The sequence below is a fragment of the Schistocerca serialis genome, chromosome 6 (genome assembly GCF_023864345.2).
Source record: "Schistocerca serialis cubense isolate TAMUIC-IGC-003099 chromosome 6, iqSchSeri2.2, whole genome shotgun sequence".
Classification (NCBI taxonomy): domain Eukaryota; kingdom Metazoa; phylum Arthropoda; class Insecta; order Orthoptera; family Acrididae; genus Schistocerca; species Schistocerca serialis.
In genome coordinates, this window is record NC_064643.1 from 425,577,573 (window position 1) to 425,599,848 (window position 22,276).

The window sequence follows — 22,276 nt, forward strand, 5'->3', positions numbered from 1 at the left end:
TATATCTGTAGGTTACCTGTTAGGAAAGCACACAATAGTGGTGACAGGTCATAAATCGTTGAGATTAATGAAGAGATAATGTCTGAGACATCCGCGCTTAATGAAGAGATAATGTCTGAGACATCCGCGCTTAGCTCACTGAACGATGGACCTACAACAATTTGACATGGGGGTCAGGTACATAAAAGGCAGGGACAGTGTCATGGTTGATGCTTTGTCTAGATCAGCAGCAGAATGGAACATGGTGGAGAAATGTGTAAATTGAGAAGTTTTGAGAGTATTAATTACGAAAGGCTTCAGGAATGAAGCTAAAATTCAGTGGCTATGTAGAGAAATGTGTAGAGGACTTTGAAATCAAATAATAATTTAGATGTATATTATAATATTCCCTTTTGATAAAGGAAGAGATATCAGGAGTAATGCAGACTGCATTTTCTAACTCAAAATGTTAATGAGCAGATTGACGTAATTGGTAAGAGTTATAGACATTATGGAGCCTACAAATATATACATCAATTGCAGGATACTATACTTTTGCACCCCCCATGAACCATGGAACTTGCCGTTGGTGGGGAGGCTTGCGGCCTCAATAATACAGATAACCGTACCGTAGGTGCAACCACAACGGATGGGTATCTGTTGAGAGACCAGACAAACGTTGGTTCCTGAAGAGGGGCAGCAGCCTTTTCAGTAGTTGCAGGGGCAACTGTCTGGATGATTGACTGACCGGGCCTTGTAACACTAACCAAACCGACCTTGCTGTGCTGGTACTGCGAACGGCTGAAAGCAAGGGGAAACTACCGCCATAATATTTCCCGAGGGCATACAGCTGTACTGTATGATTAAATGATGATGACGTCCTCTTGGGTAAAATATTCCAGAGGTATAATAGGCCCCCATTCGGATCTACTCAAGAGGACGTCGTTATCAGGAGAAAGAAAACTGGCGTTCTACAGATCGGTGCGTGGAATGTCAGATCCCTTAATCGGGCAGGTAGGTTAGAAAATTTAAAAAGGGAAATGGATAGTTTAAAGTTAGATATAGTTGGCATTAGTGAAGTTCGGTGGCCGGAGGAACAAGACTTTTGGTCAGGTGAATACAGGGTTATAAATACAAAGTCAAAAGGGGTAATGCAGGAGTATGTTTAATAATGAATAAAAAAATAGGAGTGCGGGTTAGCTGCAACAAACAGCATAGTTAACGCATTATTGTGGCCAAGATAGACACGAAGCCCAGGCCTACTACAGTACTACAAGTTTATACGCCAACTAGCTCTGCAGAAGTTGAAGAAATTGATGAAATGTATGATGAGATAAAAGAAATTATTCAGGTAGTGAAGGGAGACGAAAATATAATAGTCATGGGTGACTGGAATTCGGGAGTAGGAAAAGGAAAAGAAGGAAACATAGTAGGTGAATATGGATTGGGGCTAAGAAATGAAAAAGGAAGCCGCCTGGTAGAATTTTGCACAGATAATAACTTAATCATAGCTAACGCTTGGTTCAAGAATCATGAAAGAAGGTTGTCTACATGGAGGAACCCTGGAGATACTAGAGCGTTTGAGATAGATTATTTACTGGTAAGTCAGAGACTTAGGAACCAGGTTTTAAATTGTAAGACATTTCCAGGGGCAGATGTGGACTCTGACCACAATCTATTGGTTATAAACTGTAGATTAAAACTGAAGAAACTGCAAAAAGGTGGGAATTTAAGGAGATGAGACCTGGATGAACTGAAAGAACCAGAGGTTGTACAGAGTTTCATGGAGAGCATAAGGGAACAATTGACAGGAATGGGGGAAAGAAATACAGTAGAAGAAGAATGAGTAACTTTGAGGAATGAAATAGTGAAGACATCACAGGATGAAGTAGGTAGAAAGACGAGGGCTAGTAGAAATCCTTGGGTAACAGAAGAGATACTGAATTTAATTGATGAAAGGAGGAAATACAAAAATGCAGTCAATGAAGCAGGCAAAATGGAATACAAACGTCTCAAAAATAAGATCGACAGGAAGTGCAAAATGGCTAAGCGGGGATGGCTAGAGGACAAATGTGAGGATGTAGAGAGTTATCTCACGAGGGGTAAGAAAGATGCTGCCTCCAGGAAAATTAAAGAGACCTTTGGAGAAACGAGAACCACTTGCATGAATATCCAGAGCTCAGATGAAAACCCAGTTCTAAGCAAAGAAGGGAAACAGAAAGGTGGAAGGAGTATAGAGGGTCTATACCCTGGCGATGTTCTTAAGGACAATATTATGGAAATGGAAGAGGATGTAGATGAAGATGAAATGGGAGATATGATACAGCGTGAACAGTTTGAGAGAGCACTGAAAGACCTGAGTCAAAACAAGGCCCCCAAGAGTAAACAACATTCCATTGGAACTACTGACGGCCTTGGGAGAGCCAGTCCTGACAAAACTCTACCATCTGGTGAGCAAGATGTATGACACAGGCAAATACCCTCAGACTTCAAAAAGAATATAATAATTCCAATCCCAAAGAAAGTAGGCGTTGACAGCTGTGAAAATTACCGAACTATCAGTTTAATAAGTCACTGCTGCCATATACTAACGCGAATTCTTTACAGACGAATGGAAAAACTGGTAGAAGCAGACCTCGGGGAGGATCAGTTTGGATTCCGTTGAAATGTTGGAACACGTGAGACAATACTGACCCTACGACTTATCTTAGAAGAAAGATTAAGGAAAGGCAAACCTCCGTTTCCAGCATTTGTAGACTTAGAGAAAGCGATCGACAATGTTGACTGGAATACACTATTTCAAATTCTGAGGGTGACAGGGTTAAAATACAGGGAGCGAAAGGCTATTTACAATTCGTTTAGAAACCAATCGAGGGACATGAAAGGAAGCAGTGGTTTGGAAGGGAGTGAGACAGTGTTGTAGCCTCTCCCCGATGCTATTCAATCTGTATATTGAGCAAGCAGTAAAGGAAACAAAAGAAAAGTTCGGAGTAGGTATTACAATTCATGGAGAAGAAATAAAAACTTTGAGGTTCACCGATGACATTGTTCTTCTGTCAGAGACAGCAAAGGACTTGGAAGAGCAGTTGAACGGAAAGGACAGTGTCTTGAAAGGAAGGGATAAGATGAACATCAACAAAAGCAGAACAAGGATAATGGAATGTAGTCGAATTAAGTCGGGTGATGTTGAGGGAATTAGATTAGGAAATGAGACACTTAAAGGAGTAAAGGAGTTTCGCTATTTGAGGAGCAAAGAACCGATGATGGTCGAAGTAGGGAGGATATAAAATGTAGTTTGGCAATGACAAGGTAAGTGCTTCTCAAGAAGAGAAATTTGTTAACATCAAGTACAGATCTAAGTGTCAGTAAGTCGTTTCTGAAAGTATTTGTATTGAGTGTAGCCATGTATGGAAGTGAAACATGGACGATAAATAGTTTAGACAAAAAGAGAATAGAGGCTTTCGAAATGTGGTGCTACAGAAGAATGCTGAAGATTAGATGGGTAGATCACATAACTAATGAGGAGTTATTGAATAGAATTGGGGAGGAGTTTGTGGCACAACTTAACCAGAAGAAGGGATCGGTTGGTAGGACATGTTCTGTGGCATCAAGGGATCACCAATTTAGTACTGGAGGGCAGTGGAGAGGGTAAAAATCTTAGAGGGAGACAAAGAGATGAATACACTAGCTGATTCAGAAGGATGTAGGCTGCAGTACGTACTGGGAGATGAAGCAGCTGGCACAGGATAGAGTAGCATGGAGAGCTGCATCAAACCAGTCTCAGGACTGATGACCACAACAACAACAACAACAACATGCTTCTGCGGATCAGTGCTCCTATTCATTGTCTTCATCAGAGTATTGAAGTGGAAGCTGTGGCGTCCATAAGTACGATGCCAAAACGTAGGTGCACGCTCGCGTAAGTTGGCACTACGGGAGAAGACTAACTACTCCGAACACAGCGCCTTCTGGCCGACGCTATGGAGCTCAGGGAGTGCCGTCTTTTTTTTGCCCCATTTCGTCAAAAGCATACGGGCTGGAAGAACCGCTTCTACTACCGAGTGGCCGGCCGGAGTGGCCGAGCGGTTAAAGGCGCTACAGTCTGGAACCGCACGACCGCTACGGTCGCAGGTTCGAATCCTGCCTCCGGCATGGATGTGTGTGATGTCCTTAGGTTAGTTAAGTTTAAGTAGTTCTAAGTTCTAGGGGACTTATGACCACAGCAGTTGAGTCCCATAGTGCTCAGAGCCATTTGAACCATACTACCGAGTGGGCTAGCTTGCTATTGAAACTTTGTGTTAGTTACGTTCAGTTAATGTTTGGACAGCCACGAGTATTGGTTAGTTTTGAGATTATACAGAACACTCATCCTAAAACACAGGATCATGGACAGCCACGAGTATTTGTTAGTTTTGAGATTATACAGAACAGTTATCCTAACTTCACTGGATTAGACATGGACTAAGGCTTCACACCTATGAGCTCATCCAAGGCAAAGTTATGTATGCACTTGATATTTACTTGTGATTTTGACTCTATTAAAAGTGTTAAAGTTACATGCAGTGCCGAAGTGCTTCACCTCTCCTGATCCTACTCGCTTCCCTGACTCTCCGCCTATATTACAGAAGCAGTTCACAGGATCAGACCCACGCACCGCCTATCCAAGCGGGGTACAATAGAAGCCCATAAGCATTTAATGGCGAAGGATTTACTTAATACACTGCCAATGTACAGAGGTGGGTGTTGTACGTATAACTTTGCATCGTTAGACGTGTTCACAAAATATGTTTCATTGTATCCGAGCAGATGATCGAAGGCCCCAATTTCGTTGTATAAACTACAGGAAGAATATTTTGTACAAGTAGATAAACGATAAAGCTGATGAACTGCTTGCGGAGAGTGGTCCTTAGTTTACTACTCATTAGCCTGAATAAATATTGAGGAAGTAATCTTCCCAGTGAGTAGGATTCGCACATCAGATAGGATCAAGGAACTGGCCACAGAATTACAGGGAGAGTTAATATTCAGAGAGCTGTTCTGTCTGACATCAGTGAGATCAAGTACCGTGAGTGGTGAGGTGACTCCCAGAATGTGTCTTGGAGGTTGAGCCACAGGAATGTGTGCCGAGTGGTAGTCTGTCATATACAATAAGGTTTGCTTGTGCTCATACGGGACTAGTAACCTTGTCTAAGTAAAGTGGCGCAGGTAGTGAGCTTTCTGAATATCTTTCGAGTATATTTCTGCTGGTGACAATCTGCTCAGACTTAGACGCAAGTAAGTGGAGCTTTTGTCGCGTGCAGGGCATGGCCTTCAAATATGACGGGAGTGGCGTATCATCAAGGTGTTACCTATTCAGATGTTGTGCTATTGCTGTCTCTGGTGACGTTTCCGTTGTGGGCTGTAATTAAGTGGAATTTTGTCGGCTTGGAGATGGTTAATTCCTGGTTTCCCAAACTGTCCAGGTGAGTTATGATGAGTTCCCGCTTGGTAAAGAGCATTAACTGAAACATCTCAACATAGGTTAGCTGCGTTGTGGCATTTTTACTACATAAATTCATGTGATTGGTGTTTCTTTGTGTGCGTTTGTGCGACTGGTACTGGCACACTTTCTTTTAAGCAAGCTCTGTGAATTCTGATAAGCATTTTGTTTTATTTGCTTTCGATTTAGTTACAAATGTATAAAAACTTATTTTTAGGACACTGGGCAAAGATAATATAGAATTAGTTCCTCTGTGCCGAAAACATAATTAGCTAGTATTTTCTTGTTGGAGAGCAGCATACTGGTAACGGCATTGGAGGTAAAGGCAGGTGAGCTTGTCAGGTTGTGGAAGTGCAGATGGCCTGCAGGGACACAGGACTGGCAGGTAAGACAGTGTGAGCATGTGCCACACACTCTTGTAAATGGTCGCCAGCTTACTGCAACAGTGTATTTTGCCCAGAACTACATTGCTAATTCTGGTCTGAGAGACGGTTTTTTTATGATTGTTGACATTATTCATGTTGACATTTTCAATGTTGGATAAAAGATGTCCGTCTTAATTTTTATATTAAGGATTGAATATTCTCGAAGTGAAGACTGCAAATTAATTTCTATTTTCAATACATGTTTCAGCTAACACGACTCGTTTTCAGATCTAAAATTGAGATAAGAATAAAAAAAACATTGCAGCTTATAAGAATCTTTATTTCAGATCCAAAATACAAACATCACATAAAATTACAGCACAGTTAAAAAGCATATAAGCAGAAGTAATTACAAGACACATAACATAAAAATATTTTTGATTAGTGAAATCTCCACAACGGCTCAACACATCATTATTTGTTGAGTCGTAATGACCTTTGAACTTTAATTTTATGTGTTTCATATTTTTGTTCTGTTAGTCGCAAAAAACTCATAAGTTCATAATAAGAATGAAACTGGTCGTGAGAGGTCACTAAAAATGTTTCGCAGTCGTCATACAGGATGAAAATTTCGGAGCGTGTGGCAGCTGGTGTGTAACCTGGGATCTCCCATGTCGCTCTCAGGTGTTCCTCGTTGTGGCAGTTTCCATCACTTGCTGCTGGGTCTTTAGTGGGTTGCTTCCAATGTTTGTCTGCATTCCTGACCTACCAATAAAGCAGCGACCTAACAACGGACTTGTTGTATGTAACGGGAATGCCTGCTCAAATGGCTCAAATGGCTCTGAGCACTACGGGACTTAACATCTGTGGTCATCAGTCCACTAGAACTTATAACTACTTAAACCTAACTAACCTAAGGACATCACACACATCCATGCCCGAGGCAGGATTCGAACCTGCAACCGTAAAAGTTATTTTCTGCAGAATATTGAAAATGCTGTTTTACTGATATGTCGTTGCCCTCTGGATTACTAATCATTTGCATGTTTCCCTGTGTCACTTGATCACTCACATCGTGCATCGTTACCGTTGCTAGCTCAGTATTTTTAACATTTTGTGTAATGTCAGTCCATGTCTCACTGCCATAAGATAGACTGGTAGACCTAACAGTCACTGATAGTAATCATTTCACTTTTAAAATCCTACACAGTTTATCGAAAGGTCTACAGTCATTTATTTCATCAATTAACCTCCATTACTATGTGTTCGTTACCTTGGAGGTAATTATCAAATTGCTCAATGACATCAAAGTTAACTAGTACTTGATTCGAAATGTTAGCTAGAAGGCTGACTCGTGACGGAGTGTCTTAGATTTTCTAGCAGCTAACGGCCTATACGTTTTGGAAAGGGATCAGCGACCACAAGGGTACTACTAATTATCTAAATGTTAAAAACCAAAGAAAAACAATCTACATCGTGTTTTCAAATTTTCATTTTGGCAACAGATTTCGGCCCTTTCCTCATACCACCTTCAGGCTTTTCCCCATAATTATGGTTGCTGGTGGCGGCAGACGGAGCGACGTAGAAGTAAGGATGCCACTATTCATGTTTAGCAATTTTAAAATCTTTTAAAAATTGTATCTAAATGTATTAAAGCTTAAGAGAGGTAGGAAATTATTTTTGCTTTTCAAAAGGCTACAGAAACCAGATTTCCATTTCTAATCAACATCAAACATTCGTTTCTGCTGAGGAAGAATTGGAGCACAGGTAGATAAAAGTTAGAAGCATTGTATTATAAACAGTAGACCAATATTTGCAGAGAACGTTTGGAGGGATGATAAGCCTCACTGTGGTACAAAAGCCGAGTTAAATGTTCGTTCGGAAACAAAGAAGTTTCATTACATTTCTAAGCGAAACCAGCAACCTGTTGCCAAACAAAATCTTAACAAAGCCGAAATTAGTGAAGGGGGCCAATGTGATAAGCACGCACAATTAACCTGAAAAAGTATGTGAATGCCCCAACGTAAACAATGACGACGTTTAGTCTTATGGCACCAAACCAGGAAATGGGTAACAGATTCCGAAATACTGAATACGATTTTCCGATCTTATTTCACTCTGGAAGCTCATCCCTTCAATCATAGGAGTAAGGTCGAAATGGTAAGAACTGAGACAATGTAATCATCAAATAGAATTCCGGTAAATCGCCCAACACAGGCAAGATATCTTGACCTGATGAGGCCTACATAATATGAAATAACTAGCGATTCATGAAGGGAAGTCGGACAGATGCACCTAATTACAAGCCTGTATTGCCAACACCCGTTTGTTGTAAAGCTTCGTGATGTAAATACTGGCATACGGTGACCTACTTCAGAAACGAAAACAAGTTCCATCGGAATTAAAAATGGTTGAAATGGCTCTGAGCACTATGGGACTTAACTTCTGAGGTCATCAGTCCCCTAGAACTTAGAACTACTTAAACCTAACGAACCTAGTGTCATCACACACATCCATGCCCGAGGCAGGATTCGAACCTGCGACCGTAGCGGTCGCGCGGTTCCAGACTGTAGCGCCTAGAACCGCTCGGCCATTCCGGCTGGCTCCATCGGAATCAACATGGATTATACATAAAGTAATCAAATTAAACTCGGTTCACTATACTTTATCAAACGTTCCAGAGCATCTCAGCGAACTGCGCTCACGTTAGTGGAGTGTCGCTTTATTTCCGGGAGGCACCCGATATTGTTTCACGCTATTACTTAATCAGCAAAATAGCAACCTGTCTACTTTCAGACCACCTTTCTGGCTAGATTCAGGACCTGCTAAAAGATATAACTCAGCACGTAGTTCTTATGTGTGCGAAACTGTAAATGTAACTGTGGAAGCTCTCCAAGGAGGTGTTAGAACCGTTAATGTTTACTTTCGACAATTACGGAAACTTCGTGAAGTTGTTTGTGGACTTTTTTCAAATGTTCAAATGTGTGTGAAATCTTATGGGACTTAACTGCTAAGGTCATCAGTCCCTAAGCTTACACACTACTTAAGCTAAATTATCCTAAGGACAAACACACCCACCCATGCCCGAGGGAGGACTCGAACCTCCGCCGGGATCAGCACCACAATCCATGACTGCAGTGCCCTAGACCGCTCGGCTATTCCCGCGCGGCATTTGTGGACAATGCTGCTATATGCAACCCCAGAAAATTGTTTCAAAATATGGAAGACCAGGATCCACTCTGCTTAAAATGGATGCCATATCGGTCGTTATATACTGTAGCTCCATGTTTAGGCATTATTTTCTTAGGGAGAAAATGATCATTGATGGTCACTGTGTACTATCGTATATGGAGTGGCTGTTTACACGGTTAGTATGATACCAGTCTAATCGGTATACATTATAAAATATGCAGCGTTATTGCTTAATGCATTAAAGTGTAAACATCTGTTGAGTGTCTAGCGAGGCTGTCACTCTCCACGTATAGCGCCGCAGCCAGGCCCACTTCTGGAAACGTATAACGACAACGTTTGTGCACCTTTCCGTCTGCTGCAGGCAAGCCCACTTCTCGGAATGCTTCAAGATAACGTTTTACGTATTGCTGGCCTCTGATGACAAGCAGACTTCTGGAAATACTTTAAAAGATACTACATCTTTCCAGTGGCTGCAGCCTAACCCACCTCTGGCAGCAATTCTCGATAACGTTATTACGTGTTCCAACGGCAACACCCAAACTAACATAAGGCAGCGTTTCAGAATATATATTTGTCGTTCCGTCGGCAGCAAACACGCCTACGTATTTCGCGCGTTTGTGTATTCACTTTATTAACTGTGTGGTGCTCAGAACCACGATTTCCATCACGCCAGGAATTTATTTTGCGTTTCGAGAACTACTTGCAGCAGTTAAAACCCCTAGTCGAGTGATAGCTCTCATAACAGCAGCAGCACGCCAGATTACTGTGAGTTGATGCAGCTTCTCATTAAAAATGACCTTCTTTACATTTGGACACTGTTCTTTAGCTTCAACTTCTACATTTCATGCGTGTCTGTGTATTTTCAGGCCGCCTTCAGTATGGATAGGAATTCTGGTTGCTGTGCTCAGATGCGAGCCGCGTTGGTGTACCATCGCTCACAGCTCAGAGCTGCAGGCAGTGGTGGCACTCGCCAGGCAGCTTGAGGATGTTTCCAGAGCGCATCACTGTGGAGGGCCGGATGTGGCCATCTGAGGGACGTCCAGCAAGACGTAAGTGTGCCCTCGTCGGTCCACTACATTGATCGCCCTGAGTGCTGCCTACACTGAGCTTGATCCCTCACCCGTAGGCAAGTGGGAGGTCGTTCCATGGTGTAACTGGCACATGAAGACTTCTCAAGGGGTAGAAAGGTGTCCAGTTTCAAAGGTTGTCGAACGTAGAAGGGAAGAGAGTAGAGTTAGCGACAATCAATATTGCGGGTGTGATCCAAGCGCTGATAGGAAGCACTGAATCTCAAATTACCGTAGGTATAGAAAACTGGCTGAAGCTGGAAATAAGTTCAGCCCAAATCTTTAAAAAGTATCTAACCGTGTTCGAAAAGAATACATTAAATACAGTTTATCCTGAGTGTTTACTGTTGTCAGAACTAGTTAAGCTTTTAATAAAACTGAAGCAAATAGTTCTTGTGAGTTACTATGGATAGAGGTTATACTTAACAATTGCAATGATGATACAGTAAGTCCATAATTAGCAATCATATACGACCATTCCCTTGTAGAAAGAGCCGTACCCAAAGGCTGGAAAGTTACCCAACCCACACAAATACCCAAGAAAGGAAATATGAGTATTCCGCTGAATTACAGACCCCTACTACTAACTTCGATTTGTAGTAGGATTTTGGAACATGTATTATGAATCACCTCGAAGAAACCTATTTATTGACGTAAAGCCAATACAGATTCACAAAACATCATTTTTGTGAAACACAACTAGCGTTTTATTCTTTCAGATTACGCTGATACAATACCTCCTACTTGGCAATCATATACAACAGCTAGCTCACCGATAGATCTGTACCTACAGATTGGAAAATTGCGCAGGTCGCACCAGTGTTTAAGAAGGGTTGTAGGAGTAATCCATCGAACTACAGACCTATATCATTGACGTCGGTTTGCAGTAGGGTTTTGGAGCATATACTGTATTCAGACATTATGAATCACCTCGAAGGGAACGATCTATTGATACGTAATCAGCATGGTTTCAGAAAACATCGTTCTTGTGCAACGCAGCTAGCTCTTTATTCGCACGAAGTAATGGCCGCTATCGACAGGGGATCTCAAGTTCATTCCGTATTTCTAGATTTCCGGAAAGCCTTTGACACCGTTCCTCACAAGCGACTTCTAATCAAGCTGCGGGCCTATGGGGTATCGTCTCAGTTGTGCGACTGGATTCGTGATTTCCTGTCAGAAAGATCGCAGTTCGTAGTAATAGACGGCAAATCATCGAGTAAAACTGAAGTGGTATCAGATGTTCCCCAGGGAAGCGTCCTGGGACCTCTGCTGTTCCTGATCTATGTAAATGAACTGGGTGACAATCTGAGCAGTGCTCTTAGGTTGTTCGCAGATGATGCTGTAATTTACCGTCTAGTAAGGTCATCCAAAGACCAGTATCAGTTTCAAAGAAATTTAGAAAAGATTGCTGTATGGTGTGGCAGCTGGCAGTTGACGCTAAATAATAAAAAGTGTGAGGTGAATCACATGAGTTCCAAAATAAATCCGTTGGAATTCGATTACTCGATAAAAAGTACAATTCTCAAGGCTGTCAATTCAACTAAGTACCTGGGTGTTAAAATTACGAACAACTTCAGTTGGAAAGACCACATAGATAATATTGTGGGGAAGGTGAGCCAAAGGTTGCGTTTCATTTGCAGGACACTTACAAGATGCAACAAGTCCACTAAAGAGACAGCTTACACTACACTCGTTCGTCCTCTGTTAGAATACTGCTGCGCGGTGTGTGATCCTTACCAGGTGAGACTGACGGAAGCCATCGAAAGGTTGGAAAAAAGAGCAGCTCGTTTTATATTATCACTTAATAGGGGAGAGAGTGCGGCAGATATGATACGCTAGTTGGGATGGAAGTCATTAAAGCAAAGACGTTTTTCGTCGCGGCGAGATCTATTTACGAAATTTCAGTCACCAACTTTCTCTTCCGAATGCGAAAATATTTTGTTGAGCCCAACCTACATAGGTAGGAATGATCATCAAAATAAAATAAGAGAAATAAGAGCTCGAACAGAAAGGTTTAGGTGTTCGTTTTCCCGCGCGCTGCCCGGGAGTGGAATGGTAGAGAGATAGTACGATTGTGGCTCGATGAACCCTCTGCCAAGCACTTAAATGTCAATTGCAGAGTAATCATGTACATGTAGATGTGGAATGAAGGCTCTCGACAGGCTCGTCAAACTGATTCCATATTTTTAGATTTCCAGTAGGCTTTTGACACCATTCCTCACAAGCAACTTCTGGCTAAACTGTTTGCCTATGAATTTTCATCTCAATTGTGTTGCTGGATTCGTGCTTTCCTGTCAGAAGGATCACAGTTCCTCACTGACGGAAAGTCATCGTGTAAAACACAACCAATATCTGGCGTTCCCCAAGGAAGTGATGTAGGTCCTCTATTGTTCCTGATCTACATAAACGAATTAGGAGACATTCTGAGCAGTCAGTATGCGGATGTGGTGTAATTTTCAGTGTTGTAAAGCTATAAGATAATCAAAATGAATTTTAAAATTAATTAGACAAGATGTCTCTATGGTGCAAAAAATGACAATTCCCTCTATGTAACGAGAAGTGTGAAGTCCTCCAGACGAGTAGTGTTAGGAATTCGGTTGATTTCGATTACACGATAAATGACACAGGTCTAAAGGCTGTAATCTCAATCAGATACATAAGCATCATTGTTACGGATATCTTAAATTGGAACGATGACATAGGTAATGTGAAAAGCTACCCTGTGGGGCTATTATAAAGGTGATTGAGAATGAAGCAAATTTTACTAAGTTCCACCAAGATATATTTTTCAAAATAAAAAAGACATAAATTATGCTAAGCAAATTATTGATTGAATACCGTAAACAACTAAGAGGTGGTTCAAGACCACAATCGATAAGGATCCTGGGTGGCAGAGGTGAGTCAAGTACTCTGGCCCTAAACATTTTGATAACACAGTCTGAATTGATCTGAAGCTGAGCACACTATGATTGTTCAAATCTCCAGAAGTTTCTCTATATAGGTGCAGCCGAGGGCAAGGGGCGATAGAGAGCTGTACGCCCTGACAATGCCAGAGCAGCTGTATGTTACCTGTTTGCTTCGTGCAGCTGGCGAGATATGTGCGGCGGAGGCGAGTCGTGAGATGGCATCTGTCAATCGATCACGGCCACGAAAGAAATGCAAAAATCTCACGCTCTAGCGATCAGGCAGACACGTCGAAATTTACTCTCTACAAGAGCCCTGAAATCACGCTAGATTTCAGTGTGTGATACACTCATTCGCTTTTAGTACCAAGGACCAATTTGGCTCACTTATATGACGGAGCGCACAAGCATACCAAACGTCAAGTCTGGTAAACCAAAAACGAATAAGTGTGCCCTCGGCAAACGAGTAGTCCGAGACGTATGAGGTTACACTGTTGGTAGAGTAAAAACATCACCACAGGCTCCCCAGTCTAAACCAATCGGGAGTAAAGTCAGTCTTAGGACAGGTCCCAAGTACCAACTACATGTGACAGAGCATCGACCAGAAGTCTTCTACCAGACCAGAGTCCAGCACCCAAGTGCCTCACACCTCTCCAGAAGAAAAAAAATCCGTTTTCCCGCCTTCAAGTCGTCTTCAATCAATCACATAGCTTTGGAGGCGATAAATCTCCCCTCCCACACGACACACAAACTCATGTCAAACCAAGGCAAGAGTTAAGAATCCTGTGTCTCAGGAAAAGAAATAAACCGCCAATTACTGGCTCTTTTAAGTTTTTTCAGGGGGGCAAGACGAATTTCTGCAAATTAATGTCGCTTCCCACTCCAAAAATCGAGTAGGAAAGATTCTATCTGCAAACGTTTATCAGACGCTGGAGTTTCTCAGACAACTGAGGTGGCCGATGGAAGTGTTTCACAGGCCCATTTTCAGTATTGACGAACACGAAAACTTGTAAACTTTTGTTTGATGTGGCACTGCACAAAATGTCTGGTTTATGACTCCACTGTGTAGACACGTTCATTCAATCCGTCGCCCCCAGTCCACGCTTTGGCTGGCGCCAAAGGAGGTATCGCGGAATTGTTCTGCTGGATACCTATTATGAAGAGTGGGTGTCCTGCCTGCCCTGTACAGCTATGGGCCTGTCCGTCTAGATTTACTGAGGGATGGCCTCGCCGCCAATTGCTTCCAACTCCCGACATGCCGTTTCTACGGGCTAAGAACCATAAAAATACCTCATACTTTTAGCGCCCTACCAGGCTCGATCAATTCTGCTCAAGCCGTTATCTTTCTAGAGTCTCCTTCAAGGTGCGTCTGGTTCCAAACAAATCTTTAATAACTTTCCGTATACGAAAATAGGTGAGGAAGTAATTCGTCTTCTCTCAAATGTTGTGAGGAAAACAAACCAAATACCGTGATTTACTGGCAAAACAATTAGAAAATGTTACAAATCGATTGAAGACAGTGCTTATACTACACTTTTCGCTCTCTTCTGGAGTGCTACTGTCAGATGTGCTATCTGCATCAGACAGGACTGACAGAAGTAACAATTATAAGTATACCGAAAGAGTAACATTTCATTGATGTCTGAAATGTAGTTAAATGGCCTCACCAGAATAAAATAATAGTGTCGAATATGTAGAACACGTCCTTTTCCACTGTCCAAGAACGCAGCCAAAGTCAATTATAATGAACTTCTACCACTTATTTACGATACTCTAGCGACTTCTAATAAACCTCATACCAAGTATATGGAGGAAGGTCAGGTTCGAAGGTGACTACAACAGTCGGGAACTTGCATTTAAGAGGAGAAGCTGAAAAGAAGTTCCAGACCCAGGCAGCTCCAGCATTTGCGACTCTTGCAGTTACCTTAAAAAAGGTGCTATCATCTACACTGAAAATCGGTGCATGTGGGACAAAAGAAGGAGGCACTACCTTCGTTTAATTTCGAGATAAGTATGCTAATGAAATGAAGAATAATTCTACGTATCTATTAGCTGCTAGACATTGGATGATCTTAATAAAGCATATGAGCACCAGCCAATGTGTTAACTGTCGAAACAGAGACTGAGAAACAAAGGAGGAAGATTTTGGAGAATTTACAGGTCATTGAGGTATTAAAATGTATGCTGCCAAACATGACAGTTCCCCTTATTATCCTGTTTCATGTTCTCTCACTTCTTCTAGAAAAGAATGTGTGAGAACCAATTTATGAACAGAAGCTGGAAAACGATTTTAGTTGGCAGAATTTGGAAAAGTTGATAAAGATGACATTATGAGGAATATTGTTATCTTTCGCATAATAAAGTAGCAATTTCGTACCGCTTACTTATCGCTGGCTTCTGGAATTTTGAAAGCTGTGTAGGTCTTTCCACTGTAGGGAGCAATGACTTGCTGTATTGCTTCTTTATGCATTTTTATATTTGTTGGCCGTTTAATCTGGTCATGGGGGTACCAGTTTAGTTATTGAGTGCAGTTTTTAAGTTTTTGTGGCTGCTAACATGGTGATTTTAGATAAAGTTATTTGCACTTTCTATGGCGCGATCTTGGCAGTTTTCTTAATGGTATTTATTATTTAAAGATTTTAATTATTTGACGTCGTGGTGTATTCAGCATTATATGTACTTTTGTGGAAGTTTACATTTTCAATGCTTCTGCTCTGTGTCTTAACTATCACAGTGGCTTCTGTGCTGTGTTATTACAGCGGCTATTTACTTAACTTCCATGTGCGTCTTGGATAGTGTAGCAGTTTGACATTGGATGTGATTTGTTCTAATTTTTTGTGTTTGTTGATTTTACTGGTTTTACCTCAGGTTTTTTTGTACTGTCTGTAGTTACTTTGGACTTGGTGCACTGTGTTCTTTGTGGAACGCACTTCTCTCTCGGCCGGCCGCTATGTCTGAGCAGTTCTGGCGCTTCAGTCCAGAACGGCGCGCCTTCTACGGTCGCAGGTTCCAATCCTGCCTCGGGCATGGATGTGTGTGGTGTCCTTAGATTAGTTAGGTTTAAGTTGTTTCTAAGTCTAGGGACTGTTGACCTTAGAGCCATTTGAACCATTTTTGAGTACTTCTCTCATACATCTGCCGTTCCGCACAGCTGCTTATTACTATTTTCGTCACTTTTAACTTTATCTTAGTTTCTCTTTTGCTCGGGTGAGGTGCTCCTCGTGTCATGTTTACTTTAGGGCAGCTTGAAGCCACATTACTCATTGTCTGTTTCGTTGGTAGATGCGACACAGTGTCCCCTTCTATGAGTTAATGTTATGTCAGTTTTCGTGATGCCTGTCAATGGCAGTGACGCATAAAACTTGGCAGAGATTGGCCACCAGTCCAGACCTTATTGACCACCACTCTAGACCTTTGTCGGCGCTCGCAACATCTGGTTGACGTCGATCAGGAACATTTGAAAGGTGGTTTTAGAGTGATAATTTAAGTTGAATATGTACGCCTTGTACTGATTTTAGTTGAGTCTGAAGATGTTGTGGGACCGACCCCCAATATTGCCTTGGGAAGGTAGTGGGTGTAACAAATACAAGGAAGAAGACACTGAGGTCAGTAATTATTGTTTTCAGGTCCTCAACGAACGACGTTACGTCCCCAGACGACCTTCCAGGAAAGGGACCGACTATGTTATTGGCAGGTGGGTTTATTCCATCGCTCGGTGACTGAGCAACGCTATCTCCCCATCACAAGCTTCATCCCCATTAAGCTACCTCCTGCTCTATGATACCCTGCATCTCTTTTTCTGCCATTCATTCATACAAAACACAAGTAATCCAAAATTACTAAATGATACAAAGGAAACAATTACTCCTCGCATTTTATCTTCCGTCATTTAGATTCGCAATATGATCGAAACAACAGCACATAAAACAATCTACAGGTACAAACAAATTCAGCATACCGTGGGGAATACCCAACCAGATTACACTGCGAACACCTCACAATCTCTAAATACTGCTGTTTACGGTTGCCATGTATCGGCGCACTTGTACTTAAGTATCGATCCTCGTCACGTACCCAGCAAGACGACCAAAATCCCGATGTTATGGACATCGTCTTGCCTGCGCAGTACATTTACACTGTACTGGCGAGTTACACCACGTGTGGCTAGCCCATCTCATAAATAATTCATATGTGTGTTATCTTAATCCAAAGTCGACACCCCGCCCACACCGGCCAACAGTGGCTAACCAAACATCCACCACACCTTCTCTCAAATTTTATACTGAACCAGTTAGCTGTGCTACATATGAGAAGGGCCACTTCCAGTCATGTGTTGGGCCCAATCGGCATATGCCAGAGTGTAGCGTAAGCTAAAGACACTCACCACAGCCCTAGTGTGAACGCCTTCGCCATGCCCACTCAGCACCTTTTAAGAACTGGTAGCAGAATTTGGAAGGCAGTCTTTCGGATTGTATGGCTGCAAGTTGTGAAGTTGGCTTGGCAAGGTGGTGGGTGTAACAAATACAAGGAAGAAGTCAATGAAGTAAGTAATTATTGGTGGATGAATTACGTTTCAAGTGATCTGAGAATGATCCTAAATTAATGACTAGCGAAACCGCAACACTGTGAACAGAGAAGAGGGTGAACTAACCAAGGTGTGGGAAGAGTTGACCTGTCTACATATGCAAGTGTTACCACTGGAGGATGCAGGAAAAGATGAAAATGAATATCGGAGCACATAGCGAGACAAAATGGTCGAGGATTCTGACATACATGTTTCGTTAAAGCCCTTCACTGATGAAGAAGTAAGACTGCCCAACCGTCAGTTAATGAAAATAAAGTATCCTGGCGCTAATTTCAAAAATGTCACAGTGCTTCAAGCACTGGAATGATGTTGCGCCTTTCTCGCCAACTCTGTTAACAAGTGTTTGTTTGCAATGAACAATGCCAAATTCGTTGTTATCAAGCGCTGGTGGTCATCCTTATAAAGCTGACGACATAGACACCACGTTGCCAAGTGCTATCTACCCACATACCTTTTTAACAACTTAGCGTTTGTGCAAGACAGCTTGGTGTCCAAGAGAATATCAGAGCTGACTCGCCTGAAGGGATTCAACAATTCAGTATAGGTTCTGGAAAATTCATTATGTGTTTCGGAAAGGGAAATCCATGGAATATGCCATTAATGTAGCAATGAGCGTTGTAAAAGATACATGTATGCCGTGGGAATGATAACGGATATCTCAGGAACGTTCGATAACCCGCGGTGGCCTTTGTCTTCACAGCTGCATGACTAGCAGTGTCTTACTGCTTTGTACGTACGTTTGAGGGACTACTCAAGAAACAGGCAGGCCGGTCTTGTCGAGGTAAAGTTCTGTAGAAAGCAATAACAAAAACAAATCCACAGGGCATTATTTTTGATACAATATTTTGTGATCTAGACACAGAGCTACTACTAAAGGTGTACCTGGCTGTATAGTGTGTGCAGGCAATCTGCTTGTGATTGTGACTAGATTATCTAGAGAACGGACGGAACTCATGGGTAAAATTGCAATTGAATTTATATACATATGATGTCTACAAAAGAAACTAGTTGCTGCTCATAAAGTGGTGGTTATCTATGACAAGTAATAGTATTAGAGTAGGAAAATGTACTTACTTAGACAACATGGTAGACGAAAAGCAAATCTTCCTAGCTCTTGTTAAAAATGTCGGTATCAGATTCTCAACCAAAATGCAAAATATCGTGAATATAACCAAAAATAGATACGTACACAGTTAATCAGAATATATCAAAGTAAAGGTATCAACAGTGGCAAAGATGTTATGACAGGTACAGGGAGGAGTAGCGTTGCTTTAAATTACCGTACTAAACACACTGCATGATTAATAGACATGTATGGAGGCGTATCAGGGATTAATATAAATAACGAGCCCTTCTCTGGTTTGCAACTCCACGCATGTCCCAAGAAACAAATTGATCTAACAGTATTTCGTTCTACAGATTGTTAAAAATTACGTGACCGATGATTTTAGGTAGTTTCACACCGAGGAAGCATCACATATGGGACGTGGAGAACAAATTTACCGTACATGGTGGTTCTTGCTTTACTCGTTTCTGGTACTGGTACGAAGATGGTACCTTAACGATCCAGATACAAAGGTAATGTATCACTGCAGTGCAACATATGTAAATGGAATGAAAAGAAAGTGGAACGGTCAGATTATGAGATATATATTATTATGATTCTTAGGTTTATGGAAATCTGAATTTATATTTCATTAGATAATGTAGATCAGGATATTACTTTATTCTCCATGGAAGCAGTGAGGGATTGTGTGGAAAGAAATTTAGCTATGTCTGCTCTGCACGTACGTATTTGAGTCTGCTTTAACAGACCTCATTTGAGATAGGAAGTGTAATTAGAGATTAAATATAAGTTTTAACTTCGTATAAACCATTCATAATGCTTGTATTAAAGAAAGTCATTAACATACATATTAAGCTTCGATTTATGTAGTGACAGAGATGGTATTATGAAATTATTGTTTACCGTTTTGATGTACTAGCTCTCACAGTTGACCATAGTGACTAGAAGGCGAAACTCACATGCAATGACATAAAAAATAGTAAATACGTCATAGTGAGACTATAATAACTATACTATAAATAACGGAACTTGGCGAGAGTAAATACATCAAAATCAACACTATTGATAGGTAATTACTGAATAAAGTAAGTACAGTAAACAATCTACTAGAAATTATGTGGGTCGATCTAAATTGGAAATACCAGATTAATGTTGATGACAGTAAGCAATCGGTTAACTTGTTGTCTGTAGTATGTATTGGTGAATGGTCCTTTCTTATTTTTCCCAAAAGATTAATCAATAATATCAATATAGGTCCTGACACCAGCAGGGCATTAACCATTTGGTCCGCTTAATCCACATTTAAATCGAAAAGCTAATGTAATACCAGGAATTTCTCATCGGTTAGTAGTAGCTGACTTTTGCATTCAACCACCCGGTAGGTTTGAAAGAAAAAATATTAATGCAGCTGTACACACTAAAAATCTAACGGCCAGTATGTTATGGGGCTCATTGTGGTTTTTCTCACAGAATGCTTCCCAAAAAGGATAAAATAACGAACGATGAAAATTACGTAATTGACAAAGTATACGAAACTTTGAATACGCAGAAAGAAAAACGAAATTCTCAAAGACTGTCCATTTATTGCATCGTAACCGTGAATAATATGAATCAGAAACGTGCCACAGAATCTCCACATCGATATGAATGTACTGTTATAATATTCTTTACTCATCAAATTGATTCGAAGCGCCTATGCGGTTTGTAAAGCTTCACATAACTAGAACAGTTCTTCCTGTGACCTGCGTCAGCTGGAACAGTCATAAGTTTCCCACAAGACAGCGTACAAGAAATATCGAGGTTCCACCCTCACGGACCACCTTACCAGTGCGGTGTGACGCCATTCGTTTTTAGGATATGTTTCAGTCGGTTGTATGCCACAGCAAAGTGCATAGCCATATCAGTACAGCCTCGTCCAAAAATCTGGAGCAGTTCCCACACAGCTTGGACACGTTCTTTGCGTTTAGAGAAATAGAAAAATGTCCGATATGTGTTTACCCATGTGAGTAACGAACACCCATCAAGGTGTAGCTCTGCGCTCGGGTTCGAGAAGCGTTTCATTTTCTCTTTTTTTCCATCTCAGAGAGGCACTGGCACCCTATAATTTGTTGGTTGTATTTCATTGTCTGCTTTCTACTACGGCTTTTACCGCCTGCAGCTCCCTTATTGCCATGGGAGTTATTCGCTGATGTCTTAACGAATGTCCATCGTCCAGTCAATTTTTTTATACCTTCCCTTTCCAGCAAGTCTGTGGGAAACCCCTTCATTCCTTATCTTATCAGTCCAGATAATTTTCTCCATATTTCTATAGCACCACATCAAACTATTCGATTCTCTTTCATTCCAGATCACCCAGGTCTATGATTCACTGTAATGCAACGTGGTGCTCCAAACGTAGATTCTCAAAACTTTCTTCCTCTAATTAAGGCTGATGTTTGCTACTAGTATACATCTATTAACCAAAAATTTCATCTTTGCCTCTCCTTGTCAACTCTTTATGTGTCCCATTCTTCGTCCATCATGTGATATTTTACATCCATTATAGCATAGTTTCTTTAGTTCATCTACTACTTGGTGCCCGATCCTCATCACTAACATTATTCCTGTTACTGATTACTTTCGTGTTTCTTCGGTTTCCTTCACATTGATTGAAGCACTTACGATAACAATCTCATCACTTAATCTTATCACTGTTATGCTTTCACCCTGCATTTTAATCCTTGTTTTCAACCTCCCGTCATTCCTACTTCCTCGTATAGAATGCAGGATAGAGATGAAGACTGCATTCTTGTCTTAAATCTTCTTCAGTCCGAGCACCATGTTCATGCTCTTTCATTCTTATTGTTACGTCATTTCTTGTTCATATTGTACATTATCGGTCATTTCCTGTAGAATAATGTACAAGGACAACAGGCACTTTTACCTTACGCCTTGAACCTGTCCTGCTCCCTCCATCACCCTCTTGGTCATGGCTCCAGATCTTTTCATCCACTCGCTTCCCATGCTGCTCCTTCCTTCTCTCCCCCTTTTCCAAAGTTATTCCCACTCCACTCCCTTTTCCTACACCGGGCTCCATGCTTGGAAATAAGCTAATCAGGTATCTTTGTGGGACGATGGGTAAAGATATTGTATTTGGTTTGTGATTTCGTTTATGAGCTGAAGTGTTTGATAGTATTGCGCAGCACCGACTCTTAGAAGGAACTCAAAACTATTTCTGCAAACAGCTGGAAAATGAACGACAACATACTACTCATAATCTTCAGTGCACCAGTCCACAAGTCAGCTCTCCGAAATAAAGTGAAATGAAATTTTCACTCTGCAACGGAGTATGCCTGACATGAAACTTCCTGACAGATTAAAACTGTGTGCCGGACCGAGACTCGAACTCAGAACCTTTGCCTTTCACAGGCTAGTGCTCTACCAACTTCATTTTTTTATTATCAGAGTGACTTGGTATTATCATGAAACTTTAGTAGACCATAATCAAATCGTCATGTAAAATAAGCTGCAAATAATAGAAAATATTAATTTTGATAACAAAACAATAATAAAAGGGGAAAGTGAAAAATGAGAACATTGCCGAAAAACTACCACCAAGCTCTCATGACATGAATGAAAGTTTCTTTTATAGTTTCGTATA

General features: G+C 41.3%; 1 non-coding gene across 1 annotated transcript; it reads left to right on the plus strand.

Moving 5' to 3' along the window:
• Positions 1 to 4,047: 4,047 nt before the first annotated feature.
• Trnas-gga (transfer RNA serine (anticodon GGA)) lies at positions 4,048 to 4,131 on the plus strand. The gene is given in 2 exon segments: positions 4,048 to 4,087; positions 4,097 to 4,131. It is a non-coding gene; the product is annotated as a tRNA-Ser (tRNA).
• Positions 4,132 to 22,276: the final 18,145 nt, after the last annotated feature.